Here is a 16,150-nt window from a genome sequence, read left to right as displayed (position 1 = left end):
CAAGGAACACCTCCATTAGAATGCAGCGCCCTGTAAGCTCACCGGCATTTACCAAGTTAACAAGACCGACTTTCATTCGCATTGCTTGAAAACTGTTTTTTTTTTTTTTTTTTTTTAATACAGCAAAACATCTGAAATGCGTACGTAAACATGAACAATCTCAATTATCACATTAGAAAATTGCATTAGAACAACAAATCATTTAAATTAACCAAAAGGAATTGTAAAAAAAAAAACCATCCAGCACTAGCTGGAAACACTACATCTCTGAGGGCATTTGTTCTTTAACTCAGTTTGACGGACTTGAATGCTCACCTGAATATCCAGGATATCCAGCAAGAGGCCCCCAGAAGCTTGGCAATTTCTACTACAAATGATTACTAGGATTTGGCACAACAAAGTACGCTGACAAAACCGTTGTTGCGTCACACTACAACAGTCTGACCAGCACAGTCAGTGTGCAGTGAAATCACAGCCATGGAAAACCATGCAGGCAAAAGGGTTAAAGTGGAGGGAATGATTCCAGTGTTGAAGTATGAGGCACCACGAGCAGTCTGAAACGTAGCTACGGAGCTCAGAGAGCAACAACGCCCCTCACTTTCCCAGGAAGGAACCGGTCCCGTTTAGGACCTGGGGCCAACTGGTCCGTCTCCATCTCCACAAGTCCTCCAGAGCTGACGGGCGGGGCGTAGCCCAGCGTTCAGACAGCTCCGCTCATAAATAACTGGGGTGAAAAGGCAACGCAGTTGAAACAAACTCTTGGCATGTCTCTGCATACCTCAAACTAAACACGTTAGTTGTAAAATCTAAATAAATCATTTAATCCTTCACTAATCTATTCCAAATAGAGTCTCTCTCTCTCTCTCTCTCTCTCTCTCTCTCTCTCTAAATATAATGACTTCCTGACAAGTGTATTCTCTTTTCAAAACATGACTTTCACATCAACTAAGCCACATGATTTGTCTGCAATGGATGCATCCTTGCAAAATTAAATCAGGTTCATTGGGTTTTTTTTTTTATATTAGAAAACAGAGGATCCTCACTGAAGCCCGCTGCTAAAACACACACACAAGTCTACGCTAAACAACGCATACCCCCACAACTGACGCCTGAGAGGAGATCACACTCCTGTCCACAAATGCCAGCTTGGTAACTGCAGAGGTGAATGCATTTCCACGCTGCCGTTTTAGAGCCCGATAAATAAAAAGGTTCCACTCTTACGTGTCCTTTTAAACAAGGTGACCAAGCAAAGAGGGAACACCCGCGTCCCCCCTGATGTCCTGCCAGCACGTCGTCCCCTTCACGGTCTGCTCCCCTGCGCCCCGGGGGTGGACTGAAGGAGAACCAGCAACATGGTGCAGACACCGAACGCCGCAGGGAAATGTAGGTGAGGTGCTAGGCTTTGGGTCTGATGTTAAGGTAAGATTAGCAGCTGGCCGGAGGTTTAGGCACATGGACAGTCATAACTAAATATCAGGAAGCATGTTGATAAATGTTAAAGCACCAAAAGGAACAGTCGCTGCGGTTTCCCACATCCGCCTACATCTCTCTACCTGCTTTCCACTCACTCCCTCCCTCCCTCCATCCCACTCTCTCTTCCTCTGGCTCTAAGTGATGCTATTTCTACCTTTTAAATGCTTTCAGGAAGGCAGGATCAAGCTGTCCTACTAAGGCATGTTAAATGTCCGATTCGGCGGACACACATTAAGCCCAGCCTGCCACTGCATGCCTACACAGACTACATGACTGTACTTCCCTTACACTGCAAATATAATACAGGGACCATTATGAGACATCATTAACAAAAACCCTGGACTACTCCGACATATCAATAGGCAGTGATTATAGTTAGTCAAGTTTGAGAAGATTGTGCATGTGTAATATATATATATATATATATATATATAAAACTAAAAGATCCCACTCGCAATACTATTAACGATAATATTATGCAAAAATACAGCTCGTCAGAAAATCAAAACTACGCAAGTGGCTAACATGGGGGTGGAAAAAAAAAAAAACCAAAACAAAAAACCAACACGTATCCATGGAAACATGTTGACAGCTCTGAGGATTATGCAACAGCCTATAGTAACACTGGGACACGGCCTCCCTGACCCCTAACAAGAATGGCAGAGTGGGCAGAGCCTGTGGATGCACATTCTACATGCGCTCACTGCAGCCAGTGCCTGATATTTTGGTAGCTTTACCTTACTGTGGGACACACCTTGCAGGAAGTAAGTCTCTCTTCCTCTCTCTCTCTCTCTCTCTTCCTCTCTCTCTCTCTCTTCCTCTCTCTCTCTCTCTCTCTCTCTCTCTCTCTCTCTCTCTCTCTCTCTCTTCCTCTCTCTCTCTCTCTTCCTCTCTCTCTCTCTCTTCCTCTCTCTCTCTCTCTTCCTCTCTCTCTCTCTCTCTCTCTCTCTCTCTTCCTCTCTCTCTCTCTCTTCCTCTCTCTCTCTCTCTCTCTCTCTCTCTCTTCCTCTCTCTCTCTCTCTCTTCCTCTCTCTCTCTCTCTAACATGGTCATGCGCTGTGTGCACACAGGCTTAGCGCACTAATACACAGGAGCCTCTCTTCTGTTCTCTTCAACAGTGCCTGCAACTGTCTTCTTCTCAGCAGTGAAGCACTCCTGCCAGTTAAACACTCTTTTCTAGAACAAGTCTGTGATGTAGAACGGCTCCCACCAATGGCCCCAGGACAACGTACCCTGGACAAGTGAGAGTTTGCCGGGGCCAAAATCTGTTCAGTGGATCTGTTCAGCCAAGAGTCTATCAAAGCTGTCAGCTCCCTATATACGTGTATGGGGGGGGGGGGTCTCTGTGTGTGTGTGTGTGTGTGTGTGTGTGTATATATACACATACACTGAGCTCTTTTCTGATCTGATTTAGCAGCCACACAACAGGACTGCATGGACAGAAGGAAGTTAAACACATTGATCAACACACCCAGAGCACCACCGAATCCTGTATGGTCATTAAAACTCTACAATGAGCGCAAAAATGAGAGTTAGACTGATGTGAACGGCCACATCACAAAAGACAAACGGAGCAGTTTTCATTTCAGCCTACAGGACAATGCTGCAAAATAAAAATTAAAAAGAATCATTTGACTCATTAGCTTCTCAGCCTCTGGGTATCTTGTTAAAACAAAACATGAAAAATGAGACACAATCTATTTCAATATTGTAACATGCAATATTTTTATGAGATAAAATACACACACACACACACACACACACACACACACACACACACACACACACACACACACACACACACACACACACACACACACACACACACACACACACACACACACACACACACACACACACACACACACACACACACACACACACACACACACACCAGGGCTGGAGATGTAGGGGTCTCTGACCTGATTAGTTTTCTGGTGCCAGCTACCTCGGACACCCATCTTAACCACCGAGGCTTTATTTACCGGCTGTCTTAAGTTGGGAGTGTTGCCAGGGGGCTGGTGAGCCCAACAGCAGAGTAGATGGTGGATGTGAACCGAGTGAAAGGTAACAGGTCCCCGCCATCATCTCTGCTTCGGGGTGTCACTACGCTGCTCTACTGAGGGGCAAACCGGCACACACTTTCACCTCTTGCCCCTCCGTTGTGTGTGTGTGTGTGTGTGTGTGTGTGTGTGTGTGTGTGTGTGCTCACGCGAGACAGCGACAGAGCACACACAAGAGATAGTGAGTGCATGCATGGTTACACATGCGAGGGCATGACAGACCTGTTTACCAAGCAGACTTTGCCAGTTAGCCTTCAGCAATGCCCTCCTGGAAATCTCTCGCCTAGAAGACATTGGGTCAAACATGGCTCCAACTGTCAGAGGATACCGAAGGCCCCTTTGGAGGGGAGTGGATCTCCAGGATGGGAGCTGGCTTACAGCAGGATTGTTCTACCGACCTGCGGGTTAAAACTCCAGGACATGCTAATTTACTCTTCATTTCATACTAAATTATAACAAATCTACATACAAGCTTCATTCCGTGAGGTGAACCAAAGATTACAATGCAAGCAAGTAACGGCAAGTAAAAACAAAGGTAAACAAAACAAGTCCTGCAGCCCAGCCCATTACCGAAACTACTGGAGTAACTGCAGCATCGTGCCCCAGTCTGCATATGTGCATGTGTGCATGCACAACACTCCTCACATTTACCTGCACATGCAGATGTGTGCTTTTTGCTTCTTCTATTATTGTTATATTGCATATCCTTACGTTTATTTATTCTTTTCAATTGATTTTTAAAAATATATACACTACTGCGTACAAGTGTCAAACACTGAATTGCAGAAAAAACTAATTTAATTATATATTCTTACACAGGGATAAAGATATTCTATTCCATAATGTTTACCGGCTCTGAGAATTCAGGTTCACACGGCCATTTCTAGCTCGTCTGAGCACACTGATGCATCTGACTGTTGGGAGGCTGACGAAAGGCTGGTCTGCAGCAACTTCTGCTCTGCTCTCTACAATTTATGCGATTCCAGAAAGTCACTTTACATAGAACAGACTGATGCATCGGAAAGCTACAAAATCAAAATATGCAATACACTACATTTAAGTGAATGGCAAACAGACTGCATCCTGTTTAAGCTGCACAAATAAAAATAACATTTGGTTCTCTTTTGCGTTTCTTTTTTAATGAGATTCAAGTTATGCTTCTCTTTTGTTTCATTTTTGTGGTCATTAATCCACAAAAATTGGAAGGGTGAATCTCAAAACAAAACAAAAAATAAGTGACAAAACCACTGATCCATATATATGAATAAATAATAGATCAGTTATACTATAGATCACCGAACTAAAGACACATAGGCTATAATCTACATTACTGTTTTAGAACTCAGAACAGTTCTACATCTGAATTAAGATCAGGTTGTCAGAGTTTGTACGGCAGTCATGAAGTCAGCAAAACATCCAGTGTAGATGCATCAGTGAGCCAAAGAGCTGCATCTCGACACAGATAAGAACAGGGAAGTGTGGATCTGAGCTATCTCAAGCATGTCACAAAACAGATGTGGCCAGGGGTGTGGCCAGGGAGGACACACATGTGCTGGACCCAGAAACATGTCTGGGTGTGGTCATGTTTGAAACATGTGGTGACCCTTTTCAAAGCAAAAACTCCCCCGAATGTCATGCTGACAGGAACTCTCCTGGGGTCACTTTCAAAACGGCGAACCAAGCCAAGATTGTTTCTCAGGCAATAGAATACGTGCCTAATGTTGAGAGGAACAAGACAAAACTAATGCAGACCAAACTTTCACCAGAAATACAATACTGTTTGCATTATAAAATTAAAAGAATACAGATTTCAAGATTAGCTCTAGATCAGAACGTGCTAGGTCAGTGTTTTACCCACAAACTCCCTGATTCATGAGGGCCTGTTTACATCCAGTAGCATACAGCTAACATACTAAAACACAGCAAAAGCCAAACTAATAAAACGCAGGTTTTCCCCCCCAGCAAATGAGCCTGTTAGCAAACCAAGCTCCAAAAATTGAGTCGATTTCTGAGCTTCTCCGGGAAAGCGCAGAGGCTCCGTGGATAAGGACAGAAGGCCGAGGTTAGGCTGGCACCCGGCAGACCGGCACACGCCCACACGTGGAAGCTAAATGCAGCACTCCTTGGCCGGGCTCTTCAGAATAGCACACATACGACAGATCACTGTCATCAGCCAGAGTGCTGCACCGAGCTCGCTCCGGCTGGAGGAAGCGGCTGCATGCGGATCCAAATTCCACGCTGATCCACACTACTACAGCAATGACTACACAGAAGCAGCACACGATATTAAATTAAACATCGGCAGGTTTGATCTACATCCAGCTGGGTATGCGTGAACACTAAGAGTTAATTCTGCACGGAGGGAATTTGCTGTGTTAAGAACTACAGGAATGTCCAAGCAAGGACAGTCTGGTAAAGCAATACAGAGAACATCCGCCAAGTTCACTGTAGCCCCCCACCCACACATACTCACACACATACATGCGCACGCTCTCCCTCTCACTCACACACACACACACACACACACACACACACACACACACACACACACACACACACACACACACACACACACACACACACACACACACACACACACGCGCCTCTCTTTGTGAACACCTGCATACTAGTGCTGGTGAGGTTTAACAGCAGGCATTTAGGAGGCATCTGCTGAACACTGAGCAGGTTCTACCCCACTGCTGCTATAAACTGTCAGGACATATTTTTTGAAAACATCATCATGTGCGTGTGTGACTATTACTAACCCACAGGTGTGCGCGAGTTCACACCAGATACATTTCACCTTTTAATGAGCATTCACGGTTTCCCCTGGTTTTACTGAACCTTTTCCTAGCGTGTGGACGGTGGTAGTACTCCCTGCACAGGGACGAAGGGACGAGTTTAACTGTGACTGTAGGTATCAGCATTCATCCCTGTATTCTAGTTCATTCTTTTAGTTCATTGGTATGTTTAATTCTAACTTACTGTACTGTACTAGGATGTGTTCTATGAGTAAATGACAAAGCAATTTTGTAAGTCGCTCTGGATAAGAGCGTCTGCTAAATGCCGTAAATGTAAACGTGACCACCGAGACGACGTGACCCGCAGCCATTCAAGGTTCAGATCATAAAGCGAGCACCACATTACAGACGCCATCCTGGTCGACTGAACGCATGACTGATTAATAAGAGGCCTCACGCGTGGAGGAGAAGAGGGAGGAAAAACAGGGCGAGGATGAGAAAATGACATCTTGAAACAAATACCACGTTTTAATCTCTCCAGAGAGACCAACTGCGTCGGTGTGGACGCGAGTGAGAGATAGAGATGCTTAAAAACTTAATGAATCTTAAACTACGTTTGGGTTAAAAGGAAAAGAAAAAGTAGAATAGGGATTCAATGTGGATAAAACAAAAAAAAACAAAACAAAAAAAAACAAAAACAAAAACACAAAACACTTAAATACTTCCATCAGTTTGATATCAGTTGACCTCGAGACCTTTTCTAGAACAAGAGGCAGTACGCGAGAACGACAGAAAAGAGAGGAACATGACACCCAAGACGCCCAAGCCCTGGCCAGCCTCATTCCTGCCTTGCCTCGCTAATCCAGAGGCTCCCTCCCATAGCGAGCTGGCCTGCCTCGCTAATCCAGAGCCACCCTCCCATAGCGTGCTGGCCTGCCTCGCTAATCCAGAGCCACCCTCCCATAGCGTGCTGGCCTGCCTCGTTAATCCGGCCGTTTTCAGCACTAAGATAAACGGTTTTAGCAGTTCCAGCATTCGCCCAAACTCTAAACCGTACAGTACAACTCCTAACGGACAGCAGCTTCACACAACCAGTGCGTTCCTTCTAAACTCGTCACGCAGAACCACAGGAAATAATATCCATCACAAAACCCAGACAAGCCTAGGCTACTAATGAACTGCCATCCATGCTGCTGTACTAAGGTGACTGTACAGACGTGATCGTATTGCTCCTGCCACTCAACAGGTTTTTAAATCACAACCTGCTCCAACAACCGATGCATCGGTCCTCGAGCGCTTGGAAAGCAACTAGTTGAGTGCCGGTTAAAAACCATCACAGAAGACGATCCCCCCCCCCCAAACAAACGTTAAAACTGCTGCTTCCGTTCAGGTTAAGTACATGCAGCATGTAATCAAGGGTGGCGTATCCACAAAAGCTGAGAGCGCCCGGGCGGCTCGTTTAGCTCGTGCCTGCGCGCAGCGCGCTCACCACCTTTAGAACGCGCGACGGTCTTCGAACGTTGTGTTACAAGTAACACACAAGCGCGCGCGCTCGCTCAGTCGCTCGCTCGCACGCAGCAAACAATGCAAGAGATGTTTACAACGCAGAGGAAACAACAACAACAACAAATCTCTTAACGGATTTAAAACTAAAACTATCGCAGCACGCCCCTTTTCAGGAGCCCGTGCTCACGTTACGCTGGCGCGTTGTGTAGCGCGCATTTGTTACAGCGACAGAATAAATACAAACATGTAAACACAAACATGCAAGTGAAAGCTCAGCTTCCGACGGACTTACTTGGACCCAGGTGTGATGCTGTGGGGAAGGACAGCGACTCGGAGGCTACAGGGGCTTTTTGTTCCCTACTCCAGTGTTTGGGCTCGGGCTGTACTTCTCTGCTCTCGCGCTGGGGTGCGGCTCTTCCAGCGCACTGATAGAAAACGCGCCCTCATTGGGCGAGCTTTAAAGAGGCGTCCCACCACACCTCAATAACAATGGCTCTGGTTGGTTGGCGCATAACCGGGCCTAGCGCAGGCATAAGCTGTCTACCCAAAGTCTGCCAAAATCAGTTATGTAGGTATATTTTTACGTTCAATGATGATTTGCTTATTATCTCATTTATAATTTACAATAATATCCACGGACTCGACTAAAGATGAATTTACACAGATATCTAGCTGTATAGACACAGTAGTAAAAACCATAATGTCGCGTTAGGCCCATTCAGATGAATCCCGTATTTGGATATGCGTGATGGTTTGTTTGCGTGTATTACTGAAGTGGCTCCGTGAAGAGGTCGTGCCATGAGTCTGGACATCAAGCGGACCTCGGGCGCGCCATCTAGCGGCCATAGTTTGGTATGGAAAGCTCCCACTTATTCTGGACGACGCTGCCGCCTTGACCTGTCTCTTAGAAACAGACACAATTAGAGAAAACATTGTGGGATCATGGAAACAGAAAATATCGTGTGCTATGTGCAAGCTTCACGAGTGCCGCTTAGACCTCCTAATAAACTACACCCACACAGATGTATGTACGTATGTATGTATGTACAAAGGTTAGGGTGAAGTCCTTCATTCACACCAAACATCGCGCCACTGTGCCAGTAGATGGCGGCAGCAAACTACAGCACGGGAATTCGGTTACAAAACAGGTTCGCTCGTAGTACAAAACAAGCCAACTAGGCAAACAGAGGTGTAAAGACAAGCGAGAAAGGAATTTAGACTGAACTTAATCTCTATATCATCACTAGCAATTCCCCCATTATTCATTCCAGGAAGTTCCACTGTACTATATGGTTTACTGCGAAGCGCTTATTTCAAATATTTTACCAGTGGTTTTATAACGGGATCTGACACTGATGTGATTCTTCTTGATTCTTCTTTCTCAGCTCAGTTATAGGACGGATGCTGCAGTTCGGTCCTATAACAAAGAGTTTAAGTTACTCCACGGCAAACAGACTTAAGAACCATTTAAGAATTGCTGCGACTTTATGAGAGCTGGGTCTTTCACACCACAGCAGCGGAAGATTCACTAACACGGACAATGCACATAGATGGCATGCGCCCTCAAATGTCTCACTAATTTTCATCAGTTAATGGCCAGATAACCTAAATCAACATCCTAGACAGTCTGAAGGGAAATGAAGGGTATTTCTACGGGTCAGCGTTGGCCGTTGGCATAGGTTATCCAGCCAGTCAGTGAATTATATCTGTCGAGTTATGTAGATAAGTGATGAGTTAACAAACTAGCACCTTTGCTGTGTTTGGTAAAAAAAAAAAAAAAGAAAAAAGAAAAAAAAAGAAGGTAATGCTTTTTTCTTCTCAATTGAGCTTAAGCCAAAGGTGCAGAGGACTGCGGTAGTGTTTTATGTAACAGGTAAAACGAACACACATGTAAACAAACAGGGAAATCATTCAGGCTGAGACCCTCCAGAGATTTCACTCGTGATGACACAGTCCCAGATGTGTTTTCAGCCAGGCGCCCAGCTCAAATTCATACAGCTCAAATTCATACAGCTCAAATTCACACAGCGCTGGTGCTTAATGCAAGAACAAACTGGTATTGGCACAGCAACTGCACTGAATTCGGTGTTTGTTTCACAGTGAGGTTAACTTGTTGTATTTGGTAAAAGAGGAATATAAAATTATTATTATATAGATTATTATCTTTATCAACATTTTAAAGTGGTTTTGCAAAATGTATAAGTCTAAGTAATGTCAGGGGAGACACATCACAAAATCCACTTGAAACAACCTCACATAAAGAGAAAGTTTCCTATAACCTTCTGTTTAAGGAAAGGTGACAGTTCATGAGATCACTTTTAAACAGAAATGAAAATATTACACTGACATTTCCTTGTCTACTACCTCATCTAGAGCCCTGCAGATGGGCCAAACAGCTGTGACCTTGTTATTTGACTCTAATCTGCCAGAGAAGCATCTTAATGCATTTATGAAGTGCTTTTCACTCTGGTAACACCAGCGATTATTTTTTTTTTGTGTGGACATTTTACTTCCAAATGACAAAATATAAAATGTGACCACAGCTGAAATCACTGAGTTCAGCATTAGTGGCTGTAAAAGACACCCTTGTGTGCAAGTGCTCAGTGCTGTGTTATAACGCTGCAGTCACGCAGTCAGGTGCTCAGTGCTGTATTATAACGCTGCAGTCACGCAGTCAGGTGCTCAGTGCTGTGTTATAACGCTGCAGTCACGCAGTCAGGTGCTCAGTGCTGTGCTATAACGCTGCAGTCACGCAGTCAGGTGCTCAGTGCTGTGTTATAACGCTGCAGTCACGCAGTCAGGTGCTCAGTGCTGTGTTATAACGCTGCAGTCACGCAGTCAGGTGCTCAGTGCTGTGTTATAACGCTGCAGTCACACAGTCAGGTGCTCAGTGCTGTGTTATAACGCTGCAGTCACGCAGTCAGGTGCTCAGTGCTGTGTTATAGCTCTGCAGTCATGCAATGCTGTCAAGCCTGACTAAGCACACGTGTTAATGTGCTGGGTTTTTTCCCTTTGGGATCATACCTTACTTTTCTCTAATTTATTTTCTGCTGCAAGAACAGAACTGGTGCAGGCCGTATGAGTCAGCGTTTGTCTCGTGATTGTAACTTGGGTTTAACAGGAGAAACATGAGGCCAAGCCTGGTTGCAACTACATTTCCATTTTGGCAGATCTAGAGTGCAACAGTGAAGACAAGCAATAGCACATGAGAGCTTTTTGTTCCATTTACACCTTTTAAAACAATGAAAATGAAATATCTAAAGGACTTTGCTTTGCATGTTAAATTTGGCAGCCAATAGAAACGCAAATGGAAATAAACATTTATTTTGAATTTCAGTTATTTCCTAAACATTGCAACATCACATGGGAAATGTGATTGTAAATACACCATTTAATTAAAATGAATTTGAATTTGAATTTGAAACATGCCAAGAGTAGGCTGCCAGAGCAGGGCATTCAGAATGAACTGGTTTAGTCTGGTTTAGCTGGTTTAGCTGGTTTAGTCTGGTTTAGCTGGTTTAGTCTGGGTTAGCTGGTTTAGCTGGTTTAGTCTGGTTTAGCTGGTTTAGTCTGGTTTAGTCTGGTTTAGCTGGTTTAGTCTGGTTTAGCTGGTTTAGTCTGGTTTAGCTGGTTTAGTCTGGTTTAGTCTGGTTTAGCTGGTTTAGCTGGTTTAGTCTGGTTTAGTCTGGTTTAGCTGGTTTACTCTGGTTTATTCTGGTTTAGTCTGGTTTAGCTGGTTTAGTCTGGTTTAGTCTGGTTTAGTCTGGTTTAGCTGGTTTAGTCTGGTTTAGTCTGGTTTAGCTGGTTTAGCTGGTTTAGTCTGATTTAGTCTGGTTTAGCTGGTTTAGTCTGGTTTAGTCTGGTTTAGCTGGTTTAGCTGGTTTAGTCTGGTTTAGTCTGGTTTAGTCTGGTTTAGCTGGTTTAGCTGGTTTAGCTGCAGTTCCCTTGACCCACATCACATGCTTAGTGTGTAGGGAACAAAAGGGCACTACTTAGGGAGCCTGTGGAATGGAACACTGCCACGGGCGTTTTTTGAAAAGTAATCAGCACGGTGGTTTTGTTCAAGTGTCTCTCGTTCATGTGGCTTTACATGGCCTATGCGTGCGCTCAAAGATCCGGCTGCGTTTGAGTTACTTTGGGCTAATTTTCTTTAGATCGTGCTGGTCATCGATTTTTAAAAATGTATAGTTGTGGTCTTGCAGGTCATTTTGAGGTTGTGTGAACTGTTCCCCTTCTTTCCCAAGGTCACACAAATGAAAAAAAAAACAAGTCAAAGAAGTAAGCAATATTAAAACACAACTTTTAAGATTTTTAAGATTATTAACTCTAGTTAAAAGAAAGAAAGTGAATGTGTTGGGGTAAACAGAGATGATAAACTGGGATTTAAAAGCGGAAAGTGGAGAACAGAGTGTAAGAGACGGTGAACAGGTGCACTGTTTGCTCTTTGCACAGTTCATTCAACTGCTGAGTGACCATCGCATGAGTTGAGTCAGACTTGGAGAAACACAGAGAGCTACACTGTTCTGTAGAGCGCTATTCTGATGAAGAACCAGGGTGTGAGGCACGTTAATGAGTCACGCCAAAACTTTACCGTACATGTGATTCGCTTGTGGAGAATAAGGAAGTGGAGAGAATGGGGAATGACAGCCCTCACAACGGCTACCTGGGTGGCTGCGTGAGTGTTTGTTGCATTTGTGTGTAGGAAATCTGTTGTGAAATAATAGAAGACCCTTTTCCTTGTTCCTTCATATAAATCACAGCGCCACTGCGGCTGAGAAAGACGTCAGTCTAAACATAAAAGATACACAACAATGTCCTTATTCATGCACCTCCACCGTTCACAAGTGGTGATCTCTTTATTATTTCATAGAAAAAATTGAAATCAGCTATGCACAACTCTGATTGTGTGTGTGTGTGTGTGTGTGTGTGAGTGTGTGTGTGTGTGTGTGTCTGTGTGTGTGTGAGTGTGTGTGTGTGTGTGTGTGTGTGTGGGTGTGTGTGTGTGTGTGTGTGTGTGTGTGTGTGTGAATGTGTGTGTGTGTGGGTGTGTGTGTGTGTGTGTCTGTGTGAGTGTGTGTGTGTGTGTGTGTGTGTGTGTGAGTGTGTGTGTCCATATAACCCACTTTCTTTGAAAGAATTCATCCTTAATTATGCCTTAATTACAATTGTATTGCAGTGTTTATAGCTGTACTAAGTTAATAAAGGAAGCTACTCCCAAAGACATTCCATCAACGTGAGCTGAACGCTGTTAACAGAACAACACAATGGGATATGAGGGGATAAGGATGAAAGAACAAGCGGAAATCTTCTCCAGAATATGTCCTGAAAAAACCTTGACAATTGCGAGAACATACCCAAACCCACCCGAGCTCTAACATCAAAAGAAAAATAGGATCGGGTTCCGCTTTTTTCACACAAGACAACAAGACCAGACCAGACTGCAGTGATGCTGAGTGCAGGCCCTGGAAATGGCCCAGCCAGCACTCCAGAGCAAAAGCGACGTGACGATAATGACAGTAAAGATGCACTGCATCTTCATCTTGTCTGATGACGGTGACTTTGACAATGATGAAGACAACAATAAGCTTAGTTTATGCAGCACGTTTTAAATGAAAAACTGATGATGATGATGGCGATGATGACGACGACGACGATGACGACACCTTTATTATCTCTGAAGGGGAAATCTGTTGCATGCCTGTAGTCTGTTCAGATACGGTACTGTGCTAAAGTTTTAGGCTGCCATTAGAGTTGTTCTTTTTGCAATTGTATATTGACCATATATAATTATTTCTCAGACTCTTCATTAGAATACAACCAGAAAATGCACGAACATTGTGTGCAGTATTAAAAACCAGCTTCTATAGTAGAACACATGCCTGACTGGGGTTAAGGTTCACAGGAGGACTCCGGGTGTAGCCAAAGGGAAGTTGGATACAAGATTTGTTGTTTTGACTCTGTACTCCAGCGACACTGGATTCGAAATGAGACGCGGATTATGAAGTTCAGGATGTCATCTTTAATTTGAAAGCGTTGAAATAATTTAGGAAATTCCTTTACACATTCCGAGGCCACATGTAACTGAGTAAAAACTGACTTATTTTAACATCCATATCTTTTGTTAGTCCTTATTTTAGTATCTTTATAGAGCTTCCTTCTTGTTATCTTTCATCATTCACACAAAATTTAAATATACACATTCAAAAGTGTAGTGAAATGCAGTTTCAGAGAAACAGGATGTTTGCATAGACTGCTTGCACAGCTGATGAAGAACCTCTGTCTGAAACATCCTGCTTCTCTGGAAACAGTACTTTACCACGAATATCTTTAAAAATGTATATTCAAATTTTGTGTGAATGACGAATAACTACAATTTTGACTATCTCTACGTCTCTTACTTCACTACACTGCAGTTACTCGCCTGGAATCTTCTTCGGATAGTCTTCGGATAATCTTCTTCAGATACACGCACAGTAATATCGGAATATTACGACGACCTACCTAATAGTGGCAATGACCATGCTTGGCTGGAATGACACTAGTGAGACATGGCGGCTTGGACTGTATTAGGTGACAGAAGGTATTCAGATGCACCCATGTCCATTCCAACTGCAGCAGAGCACTGAGGTCACCACAGAGAACCTGGAGAGCCGAGTGCTCCCATGTGTGCTTGGGCGAGTCAGTAGATCAGGGAAGGACACCAATGTCACTGTCGTGCTCCTGAAGCCGTTCACGCACCACCCTTGCGTGGTGAGGTGGGGCATAATCCTGTGGCTGGTTACCAGTACCATTAGGGAAGAACGCCAACATGTATAGGTGCATGTGATCTGCTGGGTCACACGTTAGCATTCAGAGAATCCTTCAGTGGTGTTAGTGGTCCAAGGTCACGTCAGGCATACTGGTACTGGCAGAGGATTGCAGTCAGTAATCAGCTACAAAAGACTCCTAATCCCACTTCACAAAATAGATTTATTTGTTTGTTTGTTTGTTTAGAAGTCCTTTGTAGCTGATTACTGACTAGAGACTGCAGTCCTCTGCCAGCAGGTTGCCTGGTGTCTTCCATGGGGATGCCCTGTCTGGCCTGTCATGCAGCTGTTTTCACATCCTGCTTTATAGGGGATATTTTTACTTTTGGTTTCTTCCCTTGGGCAAGTGAAGTGCTTTGCTCAGTGGGGTTCAGGCCAGGTGACTGCCGTGGTCAGTCAGGAACACTGCACTTCTTTGGCATCTGCGGGGCATTTATGTGTTGGCTCAGTGTCTGCTGAAGCACTAGTCACTGAGTTTTGGATCTTCTGACTGAGCAGTTAAGACGATTTTGGTGCAGGATTAGCAATGATTTATCCTCCTGCGAAGATCCATATAAATGTCTCTGCACTGAGAAGCAGAGAAGGGAATTGTTATTCCTAAATCCCCAGTCAGCTAGTTTTAAAGTTAAACATTCAAATATAAAATGAAGATCCAGACTTCAGAATTAGGTAAAGATAATAGCTAGTCCTGTCCTTTATTGCAGGTTAACGTTAACAAGCATTTTTGAGGCACCCTCCGGAGAACATCTAACAATCATACAGAGAACCCATGTTTTTATAGATTTGTCAGAAGTGATTATGTATTCACCCCACCTTTTTACATACTAGTGTTTGCATTCGCCATCATTACATCCAAACCATACATTAGTCAACGTATGCAAACTGATGCTCAACACCCACACCAGTTGGAACTTGTTACCACCACATTCCAAGAGAAGGCTTCTCTTAACCTTGTCCTAAAGAATACGGTCCTGAGCCTGGTTGAGAGGTCGTATATCTTACACTGAGGTCCACCAAAGCCTACCCAGGATCCTTTGCTGAGCCTCTACAGAGGCCTCTGGCCTGTATGCAAATCACTCTGAAAGGACATAGACTCTTTCTACTCCCTTATGTTTTACGTTATTAATCTGTCTAATGCACTGTTAGGCCTCCTTTCATGGGTAAACATGGCATGCAGAGGCTCGCAATGGCCCTGATGTGCACACCGCCAACATCTCACCTGCACTGTGATGCGGACCTGCGGACCTGCGGGTCCAGTCTGATGCTGTCTTCCAGTGCACATGTTCACGTTATGTTGAAGCACGTTGGCTGACCCCTATGCAAATGTCTGCATGTGAAGCCTGCAAATGTTTGTGGATACACAGAAGCAGATTTGAACAGACATGTAGCCTTTAGTCCTGCCACTACTGTCACCAAATAGAATCATATGCACCTGTGAGTCTTACAGTATAAACAGCCTTTAAAGTTGACATTCTGCACTTTAACAATTTGCATCTCTTGTCCTGGAATATAGAACCAAAACAACAGAAGCAGTCGCTGTCCAGTTACTTTTAGAGTGCAC

The 16,150-nt window shown here is 44.1% G+C and overlaps 1 protein-coding gene across 12 annotated transcripts in view; it reads right to left on the bottom strand.

The window, feature by feature from the left end:
* The window catches only part of add1 (adducin 1 (alpha)), a 32,448-nt gene extending 24,238 nt beyond the window's left edge, over positions 1-8,210 (bottom strand). For 8 of the 12 annotated variants that reach the window (XM_027004212.2, XM_027004213.2, XM_027004214.2 and 5 more), the window contains exon 1: positions 8,076-8,157. The gene's annotated coding sequence lies outside the window, so the exon portion shown is untranslated. Of the gene's footprint in view, positions 1-315; positions 604-8,075 lie in introns of those variants that run through there. The other 4 variants (XM_035527414.1, XM_027004218.2, XM_027004220.2 and 1 more) reach the window with 4 other exon arrangements.
* Between the last annotated feature and the right edge of the window lie 7,940 nt (positions 8,211-16,150).

The sequence above is a fragment of the Electrophorus electricus genome, chromosome 6 (assembly GCF_013358815.1).
Source record: "Electrophorus electricus isolate fEleEle1 chromosome 6, fEleEle1.pri, whole genome shotgun sequence".
NCBI classification, from domain to species: Eukaryota; Metazoa; Chordata; class Actinopteri; order Gymnotiformes; family Gymnotidae; genus Electrophorus; species Electrophorus electricus.
This window is presented reverse-complemented; position numbering and strand designations above follow the sequence as displayed.